The 14762-nt window shown below is 42.8% G+C and overlaps 1 protein-coding gene across 3 annotated transcripts in view; it reads left to right on the plus strand.

Moving 5' to 3' along the window:
• The first annotated feature begins 832 nt into the window (after window positions 1-832).
• Window positions 833-14762, plus strand: part of MEGF10 (multiple EGF like domains 10) — an 86665-nt gene continuing 72735 nt past the window's right edge. The window contains exons 1-2 of one of the 3 annotated variants that reach the window (XM_069001496.1): window positions 833-874; window positions 8364-8494. The gene's annotated coding sequence lies outside the window, so the exon portion shown is untranslated. Of the gene's footprint in view, window positions 875-964; window positions 1051-8363; window positions 8495-14762 lie in introns of those variants that run through there. The other 2 variants (XM_069001495.1, XM_069001497.1) reach the window with 2 other exon arrangements.

Genomic DNA, 14762 nt, shown 5'->3' on the forward strand with positions numbered 1-14762 from the left:
CCGCTCCGGGCAGCTCCCACCCAGCCCGGCCGGGGCAAGGAGGGCGAGCGGCACCAGAGCCCACACCCGAGACTCAGAGAGCCCGCAGCAGCGGCACCCACGGGCGGGGGGCACTCGGCATCCCCACAGCCCGGGCTGGGGGCACTCGGCATCCCCACAGCCCGGGCTGCGGGCACTCGGCATCCCGGAACCCTGTAGTGCCTGGAGACTGCACCCTCAGCACCCCGCACACCTCATGGGTTTGGGGAGAAATCTGTATGGGGTGGCATGGCCGGGTTTTAGTAGCGGGGGGGGTGGGCTACGGAGGGGGCTTTTCTGAGAAGGTGCTGGAAGGTTCCTCCCTGTCCCGCAGAGCCAATGGCGCCGGCTCCAGGACGGGCCCTGGCAGAGACAGAGCCAAGCGAAGGTCGTATTAAGGCTTCTGCGATAGCATATTAAAGTAGGGGGAAAAAGCCCAAAACAAAACCAGAAATTCTTGAGAGTAAGTATATGTACGTTCAAGAGTCACGATGAATATATATATGAAGAATATATGTACGTTCAAGAGTCACGATGCCCTTCCTTTCCCTAGCAGCGCTGGAGACGAGCACATGACATTTCTTCTTCTGTAGATTTGCGTCTCCTGACGGGGCTGAGGGTCAGCCCCTCACTGCGAGACCTAAGCATTTAGTCATTTGAAAAGACGATTTCATTCCTCGATCACATGCTGGCTAGGTAACTATCTTTCACTGGGCCGAATAAAATGACCTCTGAGGTCCCTATGTAGCTCGCACTTTCGCCTCTCAGCGAGCGGAAGGCGGAGATTCCAAGACTGGGGCAAAGCACCATCCACCCGGCAGCGCGCCCGGAGAGACGCTGGCGCTGGGAAAAGCGGGTAAGTGGTTAAAAATGTCTGTGGGTCTGGCCGGGGGCGGTCCGGGACAGGCGGAGGAGGGGCTGATCCCCGCCGGCCCCGCCGCGCACACCGCCCCTTGCTCAAGTCCCGGCGGCGGCGGCTCCCGGCGGCGGCTCCCGGAGGCCGGTCGGACGGGGAGGGTGCCCTCGGGACAGGTAGGCACTGACCGGGCCCGGCCCGTCCCGTCCCGTCCCGGCCCGTCCCGTCCCGTCCCGTCCCGTCCCGCAGGTGCCGGGTGCGGCAGCCTCGGAGAGGAAGCCGGGGGTGCGGCAGCATCGCTCCCGGAGCGGGGTTTGCCCTCGGTAGAAGCATCCTCGGGGTAGCGGATGGGATGCGGGGCCGCCCGCGGTGCCTCCGCCTTTGCAGAGCATCCCGGCGTGTTTGTCCCCGCGTTTGTGCGGGGTGGCCGGGCTGGTGGGGTGGGATGCGGGAGCGCTCCTGCGGCTCTCTCCAGTGCTGCCAAGCCGGGACGAGTCAGTTCAAGCTCTCTTCAGAGCACTTTTTTTTTCCTCTTTCTCCGCTAAGTGTCTGTTTTTCAAGGTTATCCTTCGTTTTCACGGAAGGCTTTTGGCAGTCTTGAGCAGAGACTGGAGGGAGCGCACTCACTGGAATAGAGAGATGCTTGTGTATAGATGTAAATTAGCGTGACCTGCACGTGGAAATGCACATCTGTTTAATACCTTGATTTCGTTCCAGCATATGTGCCTCAGCAGAAGCTGTCTAGAGAAATTGTCAGTTGGTATCCTGCACAGATTTTCTTTGGGCGACAGTAATAGTAGTGAAGACATTTCCTATTTTGTTGTTCAGGCAAGGAGTAGGTTCGATTTGGAAATGTAGGCACAAATCAATTAGGAAAAATATGCAGCTGCTTCTCCTCGAGTGAGCTGGGAATCGAGAGCTTTTGGTAATCTTATTAATTACTTAAATGTTGTTGCCAGCCATTGAGTACTGAAATGTAGTCAAAGCGAACATGCATTTCTTAGAATCACATACAGCTCTGAAGTTTTTCCAAAGCACCAACTTCTCACTATAGAGTCAGTTTAAAACCTCACTTGGAATGTGTCATCAGTATAGAAGATGCTTCATAGCTTATTTCATCAAGTGGGTAACTGAGCTTTGGCAGCAGTGTCTTAGAAAGCTGATTAACATAATGACTCTATTTAGGAAAAATGGTTTTATCCAGCATCTTGGAAGAACAAAAAAAAAAAAAAAAAACAAACCCTCCAGAAAGACAAGCCGGGAGAGTGGCATTTGTTTCCGAGCAGATAAGCTGCAGACCTTTGCTAAAAAGTCTTAAGATTTTTTGATTGAGCAGCATGTCTGATGTGAGACTGAAACTGAAAGCTGGCTTCAGTTGCCTTGTCAACTTCCCTAAATGGTACTTGTGCCCAGTAGCACAATACTGGGAGGCAAGCATATGTAATTAGGTGTGTGTGTTCTTCTTGAAGTGAAGGGGGGGTGCAACTGTCTGAGCCGGAGACAGAATTTAGGAAAATACCAGGCCAGGTGGCCAAATTATCTGTATTGGTCTCTAGTTACCGGCCCTGCAATGAAATAGTATTGGCATGTCTAGTTTGATTGCCTGTCTCAAATCAGAAAAACCAGCTGGGCAGGTGTGCTCCAGATTTTTAAAAAGCTGGACAAACTGTAATTTAGGACCAAGTTTCTACTTGTTTGGCTGTGTAACTCATGCACCTGCACAGCATCTATATATGGCACCTTTTGTAATAAATTCTGTTTACTTTTTTTCACACAGCCAGTGATGTGGCTTTGTTATACAATCAAGTTTAAATGTATATTGCTCCCACAGGGGGTGGATTTGTCGCATCCTATTAGTATTGACTGTTAATATGCTGCAGAGATGCCATGGCTTTGTGCTTGGCTCCTTAGTGTGTGGTTTTAAGTCTGGAGTGTTACAAGTCTCTGACAGAAATGAGCAGTTCACAGGACTGGCCATGAAATTTCTGTTCTTGCTCACTGATTATAATCCATATCTGGCAAAAAAGTTCTAAACTGCAGGCAGCTCAGTGACCTGTGTGAAGTCAGCTGGCTGTGTCTATTTAATTTCCCTAGAAATAGAGTTCCTCTTTTCTGGTGTATCAGGTGGTAAAGTGGTCCAGAGGTGGCAGAGTTCTCCCGGGGCAAGGCTGTGCACCCCAGGTTTGAGTCCCCACAGACAGAAACTCTTACCTTTGCCTCAGGGGGGAGGCGCCTTAGCCCTTTGGGTATGAATTTCACCATTTAGATGTCTGCTTAAAACTCTAATATGCTAGCTAATGCCATCATTTTAAATGTGACTGGTAGGGTGGGAGTGGGCACCTGGAGGACCTGTCCAGGGGTTACAGTCTTAAATGAGCTGTTTTGAGGTGAGCAGAAGGGTTTGACCAAGTGAACAGTCCTTTGGTGACTTGCATTACCATGTTTTCCACAATCAGCTGTTCAGCTGTACGGGTACACACATCCCACTAGGGAAGCAAGTGCAGTTTAACAAAAGCAATTAACTCAATCTATGCAAAGAACACAGGAACTGTGCATTAACATACTTAAGTTTGATTAACATCTAGCAGAGTTTGGAGTGGCCTTTTGACTGCAGCTGGTAAGGTTCCCTTGAATTTATATTCAGATTAATTGGCAGGAGTTTTACATGGTTTCTCTACATAGCTTTTTCTTCACTTTATGAAAATGACGTGGGGAAGCAAGTGGCTTTTGAGGAAGGTAAAAACCAGATTATTTGCATATGTGCCACAGTTTCAGTCAAACCAAAGATATGTTGGTTAAAAAAACCCCAAAGTTATGTAGATAGTACTGTAAGATGGATGTGGTCCCGTTGTTTTTTGGGTTTTTTTTCCCAATTTATTTTAAGGGAACACAGCATAGATGAGCAATGTTTCTTTAGGTAAGGACTGGAGTGGTGTAGTGAAATGACAGTCAAAGTTGTTACATCCTTACTCCTGTGAAGTGGTGTCTTCCTTGATGAATGATGCCAGTAGAATCAGATTTCAGTATGTAGTAGTTATGTTACTGACTCACTGCCAGGAATTTGATCCTGGATTTTAGTATTAACAGATTAGTTTGTCAGTAATTAGTACTGACTTCATATGCTCCCGTCAGCATAGCATAAACGTAGATGTAACTGCAGTATTTTTTCATCTCTGAGAAGAATCTGTGTCTTGATATTCCAAATGGTTTTCCTCTTACTTGTGAAAAGAGTATGTATCATCTAAAGCCATCTGTCAGAAAACTAGGAGAAATATTCTGTGGAGGGATTTGCTTTACTGGAATAGCTTTATTGATTGTGTCAGCATTCATGTTAATTAACCCATTCAAACTGTCTGGTCTTTAATTGATGTTTTGCCTGTGTAAGGATTTGTGGTTTATGCCTTTGGATGTACACGTTAGGTTTATATTAAAAAATGGACAGCCATCTCGTCTTGTTTTATCTGTGTTTCACATCTGATTGTCAGAGAAATTAGCCCATGGTCAGCAGTGAGATACTAATTCTGAGCTCCTTTGATGTGCAAGACAATGAGAAGATACAGCAGAAAACATAATTTTAACTTTGACATTGACTTGCTGTGTGACCTCAGGAAAGAAATTTAATTGTTTTTCTGTTGCTGTAAAAGGACACCCTTCTCAGGCTTCTGAGATCATTTTTGTTGAACACACAGCAGTGTGGGTATGTGCAAAATTCTTATTTCAAAGACATTTGAATATAAAGACCTCATATTACTGTGTCATTTTAGAATTAGGGTTACTGGCATGAAGAGCTGCAGCTTGTATGGCTCTAGTGTCCATCACTGCAACCACAGGAGATGTACAACAGCACAAGAACAATACCAAAAAATGATCTTGCCTTTTATAATCTAAACTTCAAGATAAAAGGCAAGAGGAAATAAGGAAAGACAATGAAATAATGACAACAGGTGTCAAGCTACAGTCATGTTATTTTTCTTCAAAAGTAATGGAAATTCATAGATTTAAGTGGATTAATAACAGCGCTTTTTTCAGATGAGAGTCTTCAAATAGGAGACAGTGAAGAACTACTTCTCTGCAATACCAGTGTATTGCCAATGATGGCTGGAACCCAGGCCTTGCTAAAAAAGGGGTCAGCATCTTGTAAAGTACTGGAAATGTTGGGCATGGGAAGAGACCATGGAAGGCAAGGGGCATCTCAGAGAAGTCGTGACCTTAGGATGATGTAGAAGGTGAATTTTTCAGGCTGGACAAGAGGAAACAGCAGGGTTTGTGGTCTGGGTAGAATTTTCCAGGTGAGAGTCAGGGTGACCCATCCTGGTGGTGTTTCTCTGGGGCAGTGCTCATCTGGAAGGGTCTGCTCCAAGCAGCAGGGGAGAGAAGGTGTAAGGTGTGGAGAGGGAGAAAGGCTGGCTCAGGCTGCTTAATAAAGAAAAAATGATCCAGAGAAGGATAGTGTGTCGTAGTAGGTTGTTGTGTGTTTAGGGCAACTGGCATGTGTATGAGCAGTACCAGCGTGGAACACCAAACCAGGACTCAGAAGAAGCTACATTACTTTGATGGACTGCAAAGGAAAGAAAAATGAGCTGGACAGAAGATGGTATGTGAGCTGGTAGTTTGTTGTTCCATGCACAACCCCATTTCTTTTGGGAAGAAGCCATTGTTTCCCAAAGTTTTCTGCACATCACAACTATTACATCATGAGTTCTTCCCAAAAAGTGCCTGTTTCCTTCAGGGGTAGGTCCTGTAAGTCCTGTTCAGAGTGACTAGTGTTGCATTTCAGGAGAAGCTCTACAAGACAAACGTTTTCAGTACAAAATTATTCAAGAGACAGTACGGGCAGGAGGATGTTGTTTTTAACATGGTTTGGTTTCAGCCCTGTGAGACTATTCTTCATTCATGAAAGCAGAGACATCTGTGCAGGGTTTCAATGAGTTCAGCATGTTTAAAGCAACTTTTGAAGTTTCTCCTATACCGAAATCTTGTCTATATGTTTTTCAGAAAATTTTTTTGGAGGGGGAGGGGTTGGGTGTTCTTAGTGAATTTAAAGGATTTACAGAGCAAGTAGTAAAATAACATTGTCACCTGGTAAGTTACTTGTCTTTGTCCTGTGGAAATGTTTTGATTTTAACTTGCAGGTATTTTTCTGAAGTACAGGAGAAAAATGTTCAAGGTGGAGATAACTTTGACTTGGGATTTTTTTTTTCCCATCCCCCACTGTTATTTGGAGCACAATCCTCTGCTATCAAAGGGCTTAGGAAAAGTGATTTAAAGTGATTAAAATAAATGATGGCTATGTTACGTTACTTTCCCCACTCTTCATGTGGCCCATAGAGAAGCTTCATAATCGGTTGATTTGGATGAGAGCTTTTGAATCCTGACTTTTAAAGTTTCAGCGTTGGCTGGGCTGATTAACTAAAGAGCAGCAAAAGAGTTTCGATCTCAGGGCCCTGCCAAAAGGAGCCCCCAAAGTGAGTGTTTTGTGTGAAAGCATGCCTTGCAGTTTGAGCCCAGAGTGACAATGATTGTAACACAATGCTGCTCATGTGACAGTGAGACAAAGAGGCCATTATGCACGGCTGACTGGCATCAGATCCTCCAAAAGCCAATAGTCAGACCAAGCTTGATCACCCTGAGAATATGAACGCACTGGAAGTACTTGCATGTTAAAAAAGAAGAAAAAGACATGTGTGCGTGTGTGTGCACGCCAAGGTCTGGTTAAGTTATAAGTACAAAATGACATAATTGATTTGTTTATGTTTTTTTGGAAGCTGCTGTCAGGAATCAGCAAAACCATGTAACATAGCATTGAGAGCAGACATAGTGGGAATAAGATGGAATATGCCAACAGGCCAAGTGGATCTTCCCCTTCTTTTGCTTCTTTGCTCCCTTGCTTGCTTCTGTGTGCTTTTGAGCATGTATAGCTGAGTTTTAGTTTCCTCTCAAGTGTTTACAAAATTTTGGACCACACTGGTCTGTCAATACACACATGTTATTATCACTGGAACTCAAACACAAATAATGGCTATGTGTGTTTGTGGGAAGCATTTGTCTGGTGATTTATAAACCCTCTTCAAAGGGTTCAAGAGCTCTTGATACATGAAGAAATGTCCCTGACAAGTTGTGAGCTGTGGCAGTCTTGGTCCCAAAGGCAGCAGGCTGGAAATACACTGAGTAAATAGGATACAGCAGCTGGAGTGGAGAGCTCTTCAATTAGAAAGGTATTTGTTTAAAATCAACTAGTTTGTCTTTGCAGCCTTGAGGGCTGGTTTGACTTCTCCTGCATATGGGAGGTGGCACCTGATGATGGCCAGAGTTAGTGGTGAGCACACCCTGCAGAAGTTTGGCCTTATTCCCTAAGTACTGCTGTATGTCACTTTTCCTTTCTGCTGTTTTCCTACGATAAGAAAAATTTCACAGTCTGCACAGGCTGCCTGAATCCATCACTCTGTCACCACTGAAAATTGGAGGCTGCCTCTTTAATATCCTCTTCTTGCTTATGAAAACCCCACTTAACTCTCTGGTCCTCTTCCCTCCGACTTCCTCCTGCTTAGATGGTGAAAGTATAAAAGCAGAACAATGATTTGGGCCCTTTTTTCCGGCGCAGCCGCAGCCAGTGCGGGAGCTGTGTGTGGGCTCCTCCGGATCTGGGGGAGCCCCCTCGGGACGGAGCACTGGACAGGATATTTACCCCCGGCTTCCCCGTTTAACTCGTGGCTCCGCTCGCTCCGTAATGGAGCTTTCCTGCCTTTTTAATCCACGCCACATGCGGGTGACCCGAGCAAACCCTGTGGGAAGACAGAAGCCCTGTTGTGTGTTTGTAGAGCAGTTGCTCGGAAGCTGATGTACAGCTGTGGCCGGGCTTGTTTGGAAGTGAAGAGTAACTTGATCTTTTAATCTTTTTTTTTTTCTTCTTCTTCTTCTTTTTTTTTTCCCCCCTCCCCAGACTGATACTGCAGATAACAACTGTTTCTGAAGGGTACCTACCAGTGAGATTGAAATGTGTATTTTAAATTCAGGGATAGAGTTCATGAAGATTTTATCAGACTGCAAAGAATGTCCTTGCCTTTTTTTTTTTTTTTTTTTTGTTACTATATTAATTTTAGCTAGTTTCATTTCTTTTGAAATAAAAGATGTAACTGTACAGAGGCTGAGGGTCCAGTTTTCTTACTTGCATTGAGTAAACCAGGAGTGACTCCAGTGAGATCACTGAACTTCCAGAGTAACCCAGGTGAAGTTCATGATCCCAGACACGCTGTACACGCATTTTAGGGTCTGTGAAGACACACACATCTGTGTCATCCAAAGATACTGAAGCTGCCTCCACCAAAGCCAGAAAAACTGGCCTCTTTTAATAGATAATTACATTTTCTTTTAGACAGAAGTGGAATTGCCAGCACTGCAATGGGCTCTGCTGAGAGTGCATATGGTGCTCTTTGTGCTTTAGGATTGGTTTGGATTAAAGGCATTACTCATTGCAGATTCTGCTCTGCAGGTATGCCACAGGCCTCCATCATTTTAAAAGAGAAGATGGTCCTGAAGAAAAAAATCACTACTTCCAGTGAACTGATTTAAACTCCGAACCCATAAAAGACTGCATTTTTAATTATCGAATAAGAAGATTGGGTGAGTAGTTGTTGAAAGACTAAAACAAAAACACAGCAAGAGAGAAGCTTCCTTGTTTTAAATATCCCCACTGCTTGTCAGTAGATTTTTCCGTCTCCATAACCCAGTTCAGAGAGCTGTGAGACTTAATCTCATCTCTGGAACAATATTGTTCCTCTGCAACTTTAATGCACTTTTTAGATATGCTCCATTCTTTCTTGCTGAACACTAGTTCATGCCAATTTGCATTATGTATGAATAATGACAGCCAGGATATGCATTCATGGTAAGTAAACCTCAAAGGATGCAGTGACTTGGGGTTCTGGTCTGCGCCACTAATATGCAGGAGAAATTTTTTTTTGTGGTTTTGGAGATTGCCAACATTTCTGTGCATATTTTGACAGTGGAGCAACTTCAGAAAGGAGATTTTTGTTTGGTTGGTTTGCTCAAGTAGTGCTGGGATTCAGGAAATGCCCTTTCTCATCTAGCCCTGAGAGAAGTTGTGACAAAAGCCTGAGGTTGCTGCTGCCTCTTGGTCTGCACAGGGGGGTTTTTGGAGTTAAGTAAAATCCATTGCAGTCACTCCAAAAATGCCTAGTGCCACTGAGTAACATTTCTGGAGCCTGCCTTGTAGATACATACTTAAAACTTTATCTTCTTCTCCTGTGGGGGTCTCTCAATTCACTTTTTAAAATTACCCTGCTTTCCGTTGCATGGCCTATCTCCAGGGAAATAGCAAAGCTTTCGTACGCTGTTGTTTTCTCTTAGGCATATGTGTGTCTTTTCCTTCATTGCTGTTTCCAACAAGAACACCAGTGGGAAAAACAAAGAAATGAGAAAGACTGACGAGAGGGCGTTATTGGCCTCTTCAGAGGTGACCCAAATCTGTAAGAAAAATTCTCAGTGATGACATTTGGTGTGGTGACTCCTTTGTAAATATTTAAGACCCAGAAGTCTGTATTTCATGATTTGCTATGCCAAGTTAGTACCATAAGCAGGATGCTCATGTGGCAGAATACCAGACTGGAGGCATGGGTCCTGAGTTGGTTGAAAATGGAGACTAGCAAGACCTAAAGTCTGTTTTCAGCTCTGCTGTTGACTTGTTTTGTGAAACAAGATGAAACATTTAGACAGGAGCTCAGTACTTTCCATGTGCAGTTTGGTTATTAAGAGTAGCGTTAAGAACAAAAAGCCTTGTAGTGTTAGAAGTGTTGTAGATCTTGTGGGTAGTTATGTCAATTAAAATGCTGTTATGTGAGATTACTAGATAATGTGTATCTAAAATAAATATGCTTAAATGAGTGCTATCTTTTGCTATATTCATTAGGTTGAGGGAAAACATATCTGCAAAAGGAAGAGACCTCAGAGTAGAGAGCTATGTGGAAACTTTCTGGACCCCCTTGTAGCGTGGACCAGTCTTGAACTCCTGAGAGCACAGCAAAAACCTTCAAACAGTGACAAAGAGCATCTGCCCTGGCTTGTCTCACCCATTAGGGCAGACTCCTTCCAAAAAACACTCACTTGCTCTCCTGGAGGGGGAGAATTAGAGTGTCCCAATCTGCCCTCCAGAGAGAAGATAGATTTATACATGGATTAGTTCAGTGGGCAGCTGACAGGTTGGGTCAAGCCAAGCGCCCATCGCTTGCCCAGCCTCTGGTGGACAGCTCTGCTTCAGCTTCCAGCACAAAAGCATCCTTCTGCCTTTCAGGTGCAGATGCAATGGATATTGGTGCAGGTTTTGTTGCTCTTCCACAAATAGTCTTACCTTTCTTTGCGCTTTCTGGAGCAGCAGAGAAAATTGGTAAGGAAGGTCAAATAATCCCTTACTCCTTACTGGATGAAGTGGATGCTTTCAGCAGTACTGCAGCTGGCCTGTCTGTCTTCATGCTGACAATAGCAACATACATTTCTGTGCTCTTGGTAGAAAGCCTCTGTGAAATTGGAAAAAAGAAGTTAGTTGAGCGAGAAAGTGTCGTTTTGGTTTGTCAGGATGGTAGATGCCTAGAGTTTGGGTTCTAGAGCCAAAAGAAGATTAAATGGTCATAAAACCAATTATTGGTCAGCTCAAGATACCTGGGGTTTTCACCAGGTGTCATGATCTCTGAATTTCAGAGATAAAAAGCAGTTTGGTGAGTTCAGGTTTCATCCCTAGTTTCCATGCAGGTCAGAGGAGAGTGTCCATTCTGGTTTTGCTCTTTGCAGGAGCTCCCTCTCTGTGATTGTCCAGTCCCTTTGCAAATGCTGTGCTGTTTGTCACTGTCCCCTCAGCCCTTTGCTCATCTGCTGGCAAAATAAAGCACCACTGAATGTGAAATTTCACATGGTGGCAATTTCCAAACTCTGGGTTGTTCGTGTCTCTCTCATCTATTAATGAGCATGACACATTTACACGTTCAGATAACCAGTGCTCTTCCTTCTGAAAACAGGGACTGCTTTTATCTTTAAAAAGAAAAAAAAAAAGGCACAATTTTCAATAGTTACTTTAATTTTTAATGAATGACTGAACCAAGGCCAATGTTCCTGTAGTTTTAAGTGAGAGGCAGCAGAAGCTGTAACAGAGATGCTGCTAGTGCCAGTTGGGCTATAAGTTATAAGTCTACTTTACAAAGTTTGCCTGTTTTCTGGCACAGACTCTGACACATACACTCCAGTCAATCAAAGTAAAGTGCCTAATAACAGATGTGGCAATTAAGCTGAAGAATTCTGTCTCTCTCGTTTAATTTTTATTACAGAGAATAACAGAGTACCTCATTAAACCCACCATCACAGAGATCTTTTTTTTTTTCTTTAATTTGGCATAAAAATGTCTGCAAAAATTAGATCTCTGAATAGGGTGCCTTGTTATTGAAGGTGCTTTGTCAGACAACGATACGAACAGGCCATTTTTGTATGACAAATATGTGCTTGTGACACTGCTGTCCTTTTGCACACTGCAAAGAGGTACAGGCTTAAAGAAGTCAACATGTGTCCTGAAGGATAATATTTTGTGGAATTTAGGGCCTTGTGCTCAAGTTAATAAAAACGTGGTCTTGATTCTTTTGGGTTCAAATTACACTGCCCTCGGCTGAAATTAGCAGCAAAACTTTAAAAAGGATTCAGATAACCTGTAACCCAGGTAAATTAATATATTAAAGTAAGAGAAGTTGTCTTGAAAAGCAGTATTAATTGCAACCAAAAAAAGTTGTCTTCTGATTGTTAGAGCTTCTAAGGCATTTGCCATTATTAGTTTCTTTTACTGCTATATTGGGCACTCTTTTTTAAAAAAAGATTCATCATTAGAGAAAATCAATTTAAGAATTTAATGATTTGAGGTGTCTTAAAATTTATGGTAAGAGAAAACCAATACTGATATAAATCAAAACAACAAGCTTTGATATGAAATTACTTTGTTAGTGTAAAAGGGATACAAAGTTGTTTACTTGGTCATTCTTAGAAAGAATCTGATGTTTTACTGCCTGCCACAAGCGTTGGTAGCAGTTTTATTTCTTGGAGGTTCTGTTTATTCACTAAAGCACAGCATCTTGTCCTACAGCTTCAGCTGATACTCCAGGAGTGTATTGAACCAGTTTGTGCCTGTGTACCTTTGCCTGCATGTTTATATATCCTCAGTGTGCAGAAAACTTGCAGACACCACTGGCACCTGGCAAGTTGAATTTCTCCCCAGGATTTTTTTTTTTTCTTTTTTGTTTTCTCTGCTGGAAGATAGGGAGGCTAGGCACTAGAATTCCACAACTGCAAACATGGTTCTAAATTTTTATTACTGTTTATAAAGGATGCAATGTGTTAAGCCAGTTTACTGTGAAAAACACATTTTTGCATATTGCTCACTCTATAGGCCTCTTGAGGTAATGTTTTAATCCCTATGAAAGTTCTTCAAGGCAGAAGTTCTTCAAGACTTAAACAGAGATAGGATTTATCCCTTTAATAGTGGGTTGGTTAAAAAAAACCCCTACGATTAACCAGTCACTTTTGGTTTTGCATTATGTTCTTGCATTTTCCCCTTTGAGTGTAGGAGTACCACATCCATTCCAACCTCTGCAAATAAACAAAATAAAAGATAGAAGTGAGTGAATGAGCTGCCAAAGGAAACGCTTTTGTGTTCCCCATTCATCTGCTAGAATGTTTCGAATTTTTTTTGTAGGGTGGTGGTGGCGTGTGAAGCTTTGTACAGTGAATCATGGATGCTTTGATTGCTGGAGGTGGAAAAACTGATCAGTAATGCATTGAAATGTTTCAGAAGCTGAGGGGGAAGTGGCATCAGAATTAATTAATTTTGGCTTTTTCAAGCAGATCGTTTGAAAAGTGACGTTTGTAAGCTGTGATAAAGATTTACAGGAGTGCAATGCTTGGTGTAAATCATGAAAACAGGAGCTAACTGGAAAGACAACTTTATTTTCTCTTGGGTATTACGTGCAAAATGGCATTTCACTAGGTGGTTTACAAGGACAAAGGCACTGAAGAAGAGTTGCCAGCAAATTTTTTCACAAATTATGCGAAAATTTTTCACAAATTTTGTGAGCAACTAGTAGTTATTAACGAATGCAGGAGTTCGTATGTCTGATTTTGTAATGAAAGAATCCAGTGAAAGGCTGTGACAAGTGCAGGGAGCTGCAGACTGAAGAATTTTGCCAGTGATAACAGAGGCTGTGTCTAGGAAAGGGAAGAATCTAATGCATGATGAAAATGTATGTGGAAAAAGAGAACATGCATGTGATGGGGGAGGGAAGGAAACAGAGGCTGTCTTTGAAGAGGGCTGAAAAGCAGAAGACTTTTAGGGGAAGGTGGGCACACTTGAAATTGATCCTAAATTGCATAGGAAGCTAAAGTAATTATCTTAGTCCTTTGATTGTACTCTTTTATATCCTGGCAATAAACTGGAAGTGACACGGTGTTTGGAAAGCTGGTAATAGGAAAAGAGGGGTCACAGAAACTTTGGCCAAGAGAGGGTAAAACCATGAATGATAATTTCCACAGCGGTGGAACCAGGGCACTGGTGTATTTAGGCAACCACAGGATTGTCCCAGGCAACTTGTCAGCAGCCACAAAGTTTTCGCAGTTACATTCACGAGTGCAATGTCCTTTTTTATGTTTCCCATTAGAAAAAAAAAAAAAATTAAGTATCAGAAGTCTATATGCTATAAGGCTGAGGGACTATGACAAAAATTTGATACAGATACCTTGATCGTGTAACGCTGTAATAAAGCTTTCATACATGCTAGTAGTACCAAATCTCAGAAATAAATCTCCTTAAACACATGCATTCAGCCATTTTTACTTACTCTTATAATCTTCACCTGTACTATTAAAACAGACCTGGGATTAATATAAAGAGATGTTTCAATAAGGAATACTTCATTTGAAAAAATATTTTAAAATATATCAATTATGAAAAGAAAGGGGGAGGAGGGGGAAGAAGTTCTGTCTATGTGGATATGATTTTCTGTCACAAGCCTATACTGTACAGACTATTAAATTATATGTTATTAGTGTTTTCTTCTGAGAACTAACTGTTAACTCCCAACATCCACCCTGGGAAAGATGCCTGGGGCTGAGAGGTGCCATCTGTGTATGGACCTGACATAGTTTTTTATGTTTCACCTGAAATGTCTTGTGTAAAAGAAGCATATCAGGATTTATGTTTGAGGTGCTATTTCATTTTTCCCCGAGTGTGCTTTTCAGATACTTTGGTTTGGATTCTACACAGCTTTAACTGTCTTTATTTGGTAACTTTTCATTTGGGTGGGAAAAAAAAAAAAAGAAAGGGCAGCATATTTAGCCAAAGGATTTTTGTTAACAGCTGATCCTGCTGTCTCCCCCTGGAAATAATCTTTAAACATACAATACCATGTGCTGTAGGTAGCCTTAATGGTTCAACACCTATACTTCCTATGTGCCTGAGAAAAAAGGAAATATTTTCAAGTGAAATGGCCCTAATTTATCAGACAATGACAGCTACAGTGAAGTGACCCCCATGTTTGTGATGTTTGGCAGCCTTCCTCTGAGGAATAATAATGAGTCCATCTGCAAAGTATCTGGCATGCTGGCATTTGTCTTTACCATGCCTCCTTGCCTTGTGCAGATTTGACTCCCACTGAACTGTCTTTTCCTGCCCTTTTAATGCTAATTTGAGGGAGAAGAGAACTGATAAGTGGATATATGGTCCCTGCCAGCTTACCAGCTACAGAAAATCCCACTGAATGGCAGTAAGTGAAGTCAGCGGGCCAAAGAGAATCTTAATTTCAGGAGGACAATTCCTAGAGGAAGCCCTCATGTGATCTTTTACATTAAG

Source organism: Aphelocoma coerulescens, assembly GCF_041296385.1.
Source record: "Aphelocoma coerulescens isolate FSJ_1873_10779 chromosome Z unlocalized genomic scaffold, UR_Acoe_1.0 ChrZ, whole genome shotgun sequence".
NCBI lineage: Eukaryota > Metazoa > Chordata > Aves > Passeriformes > Corvidae > Aphelocoma > Aphelocoma coerulescens.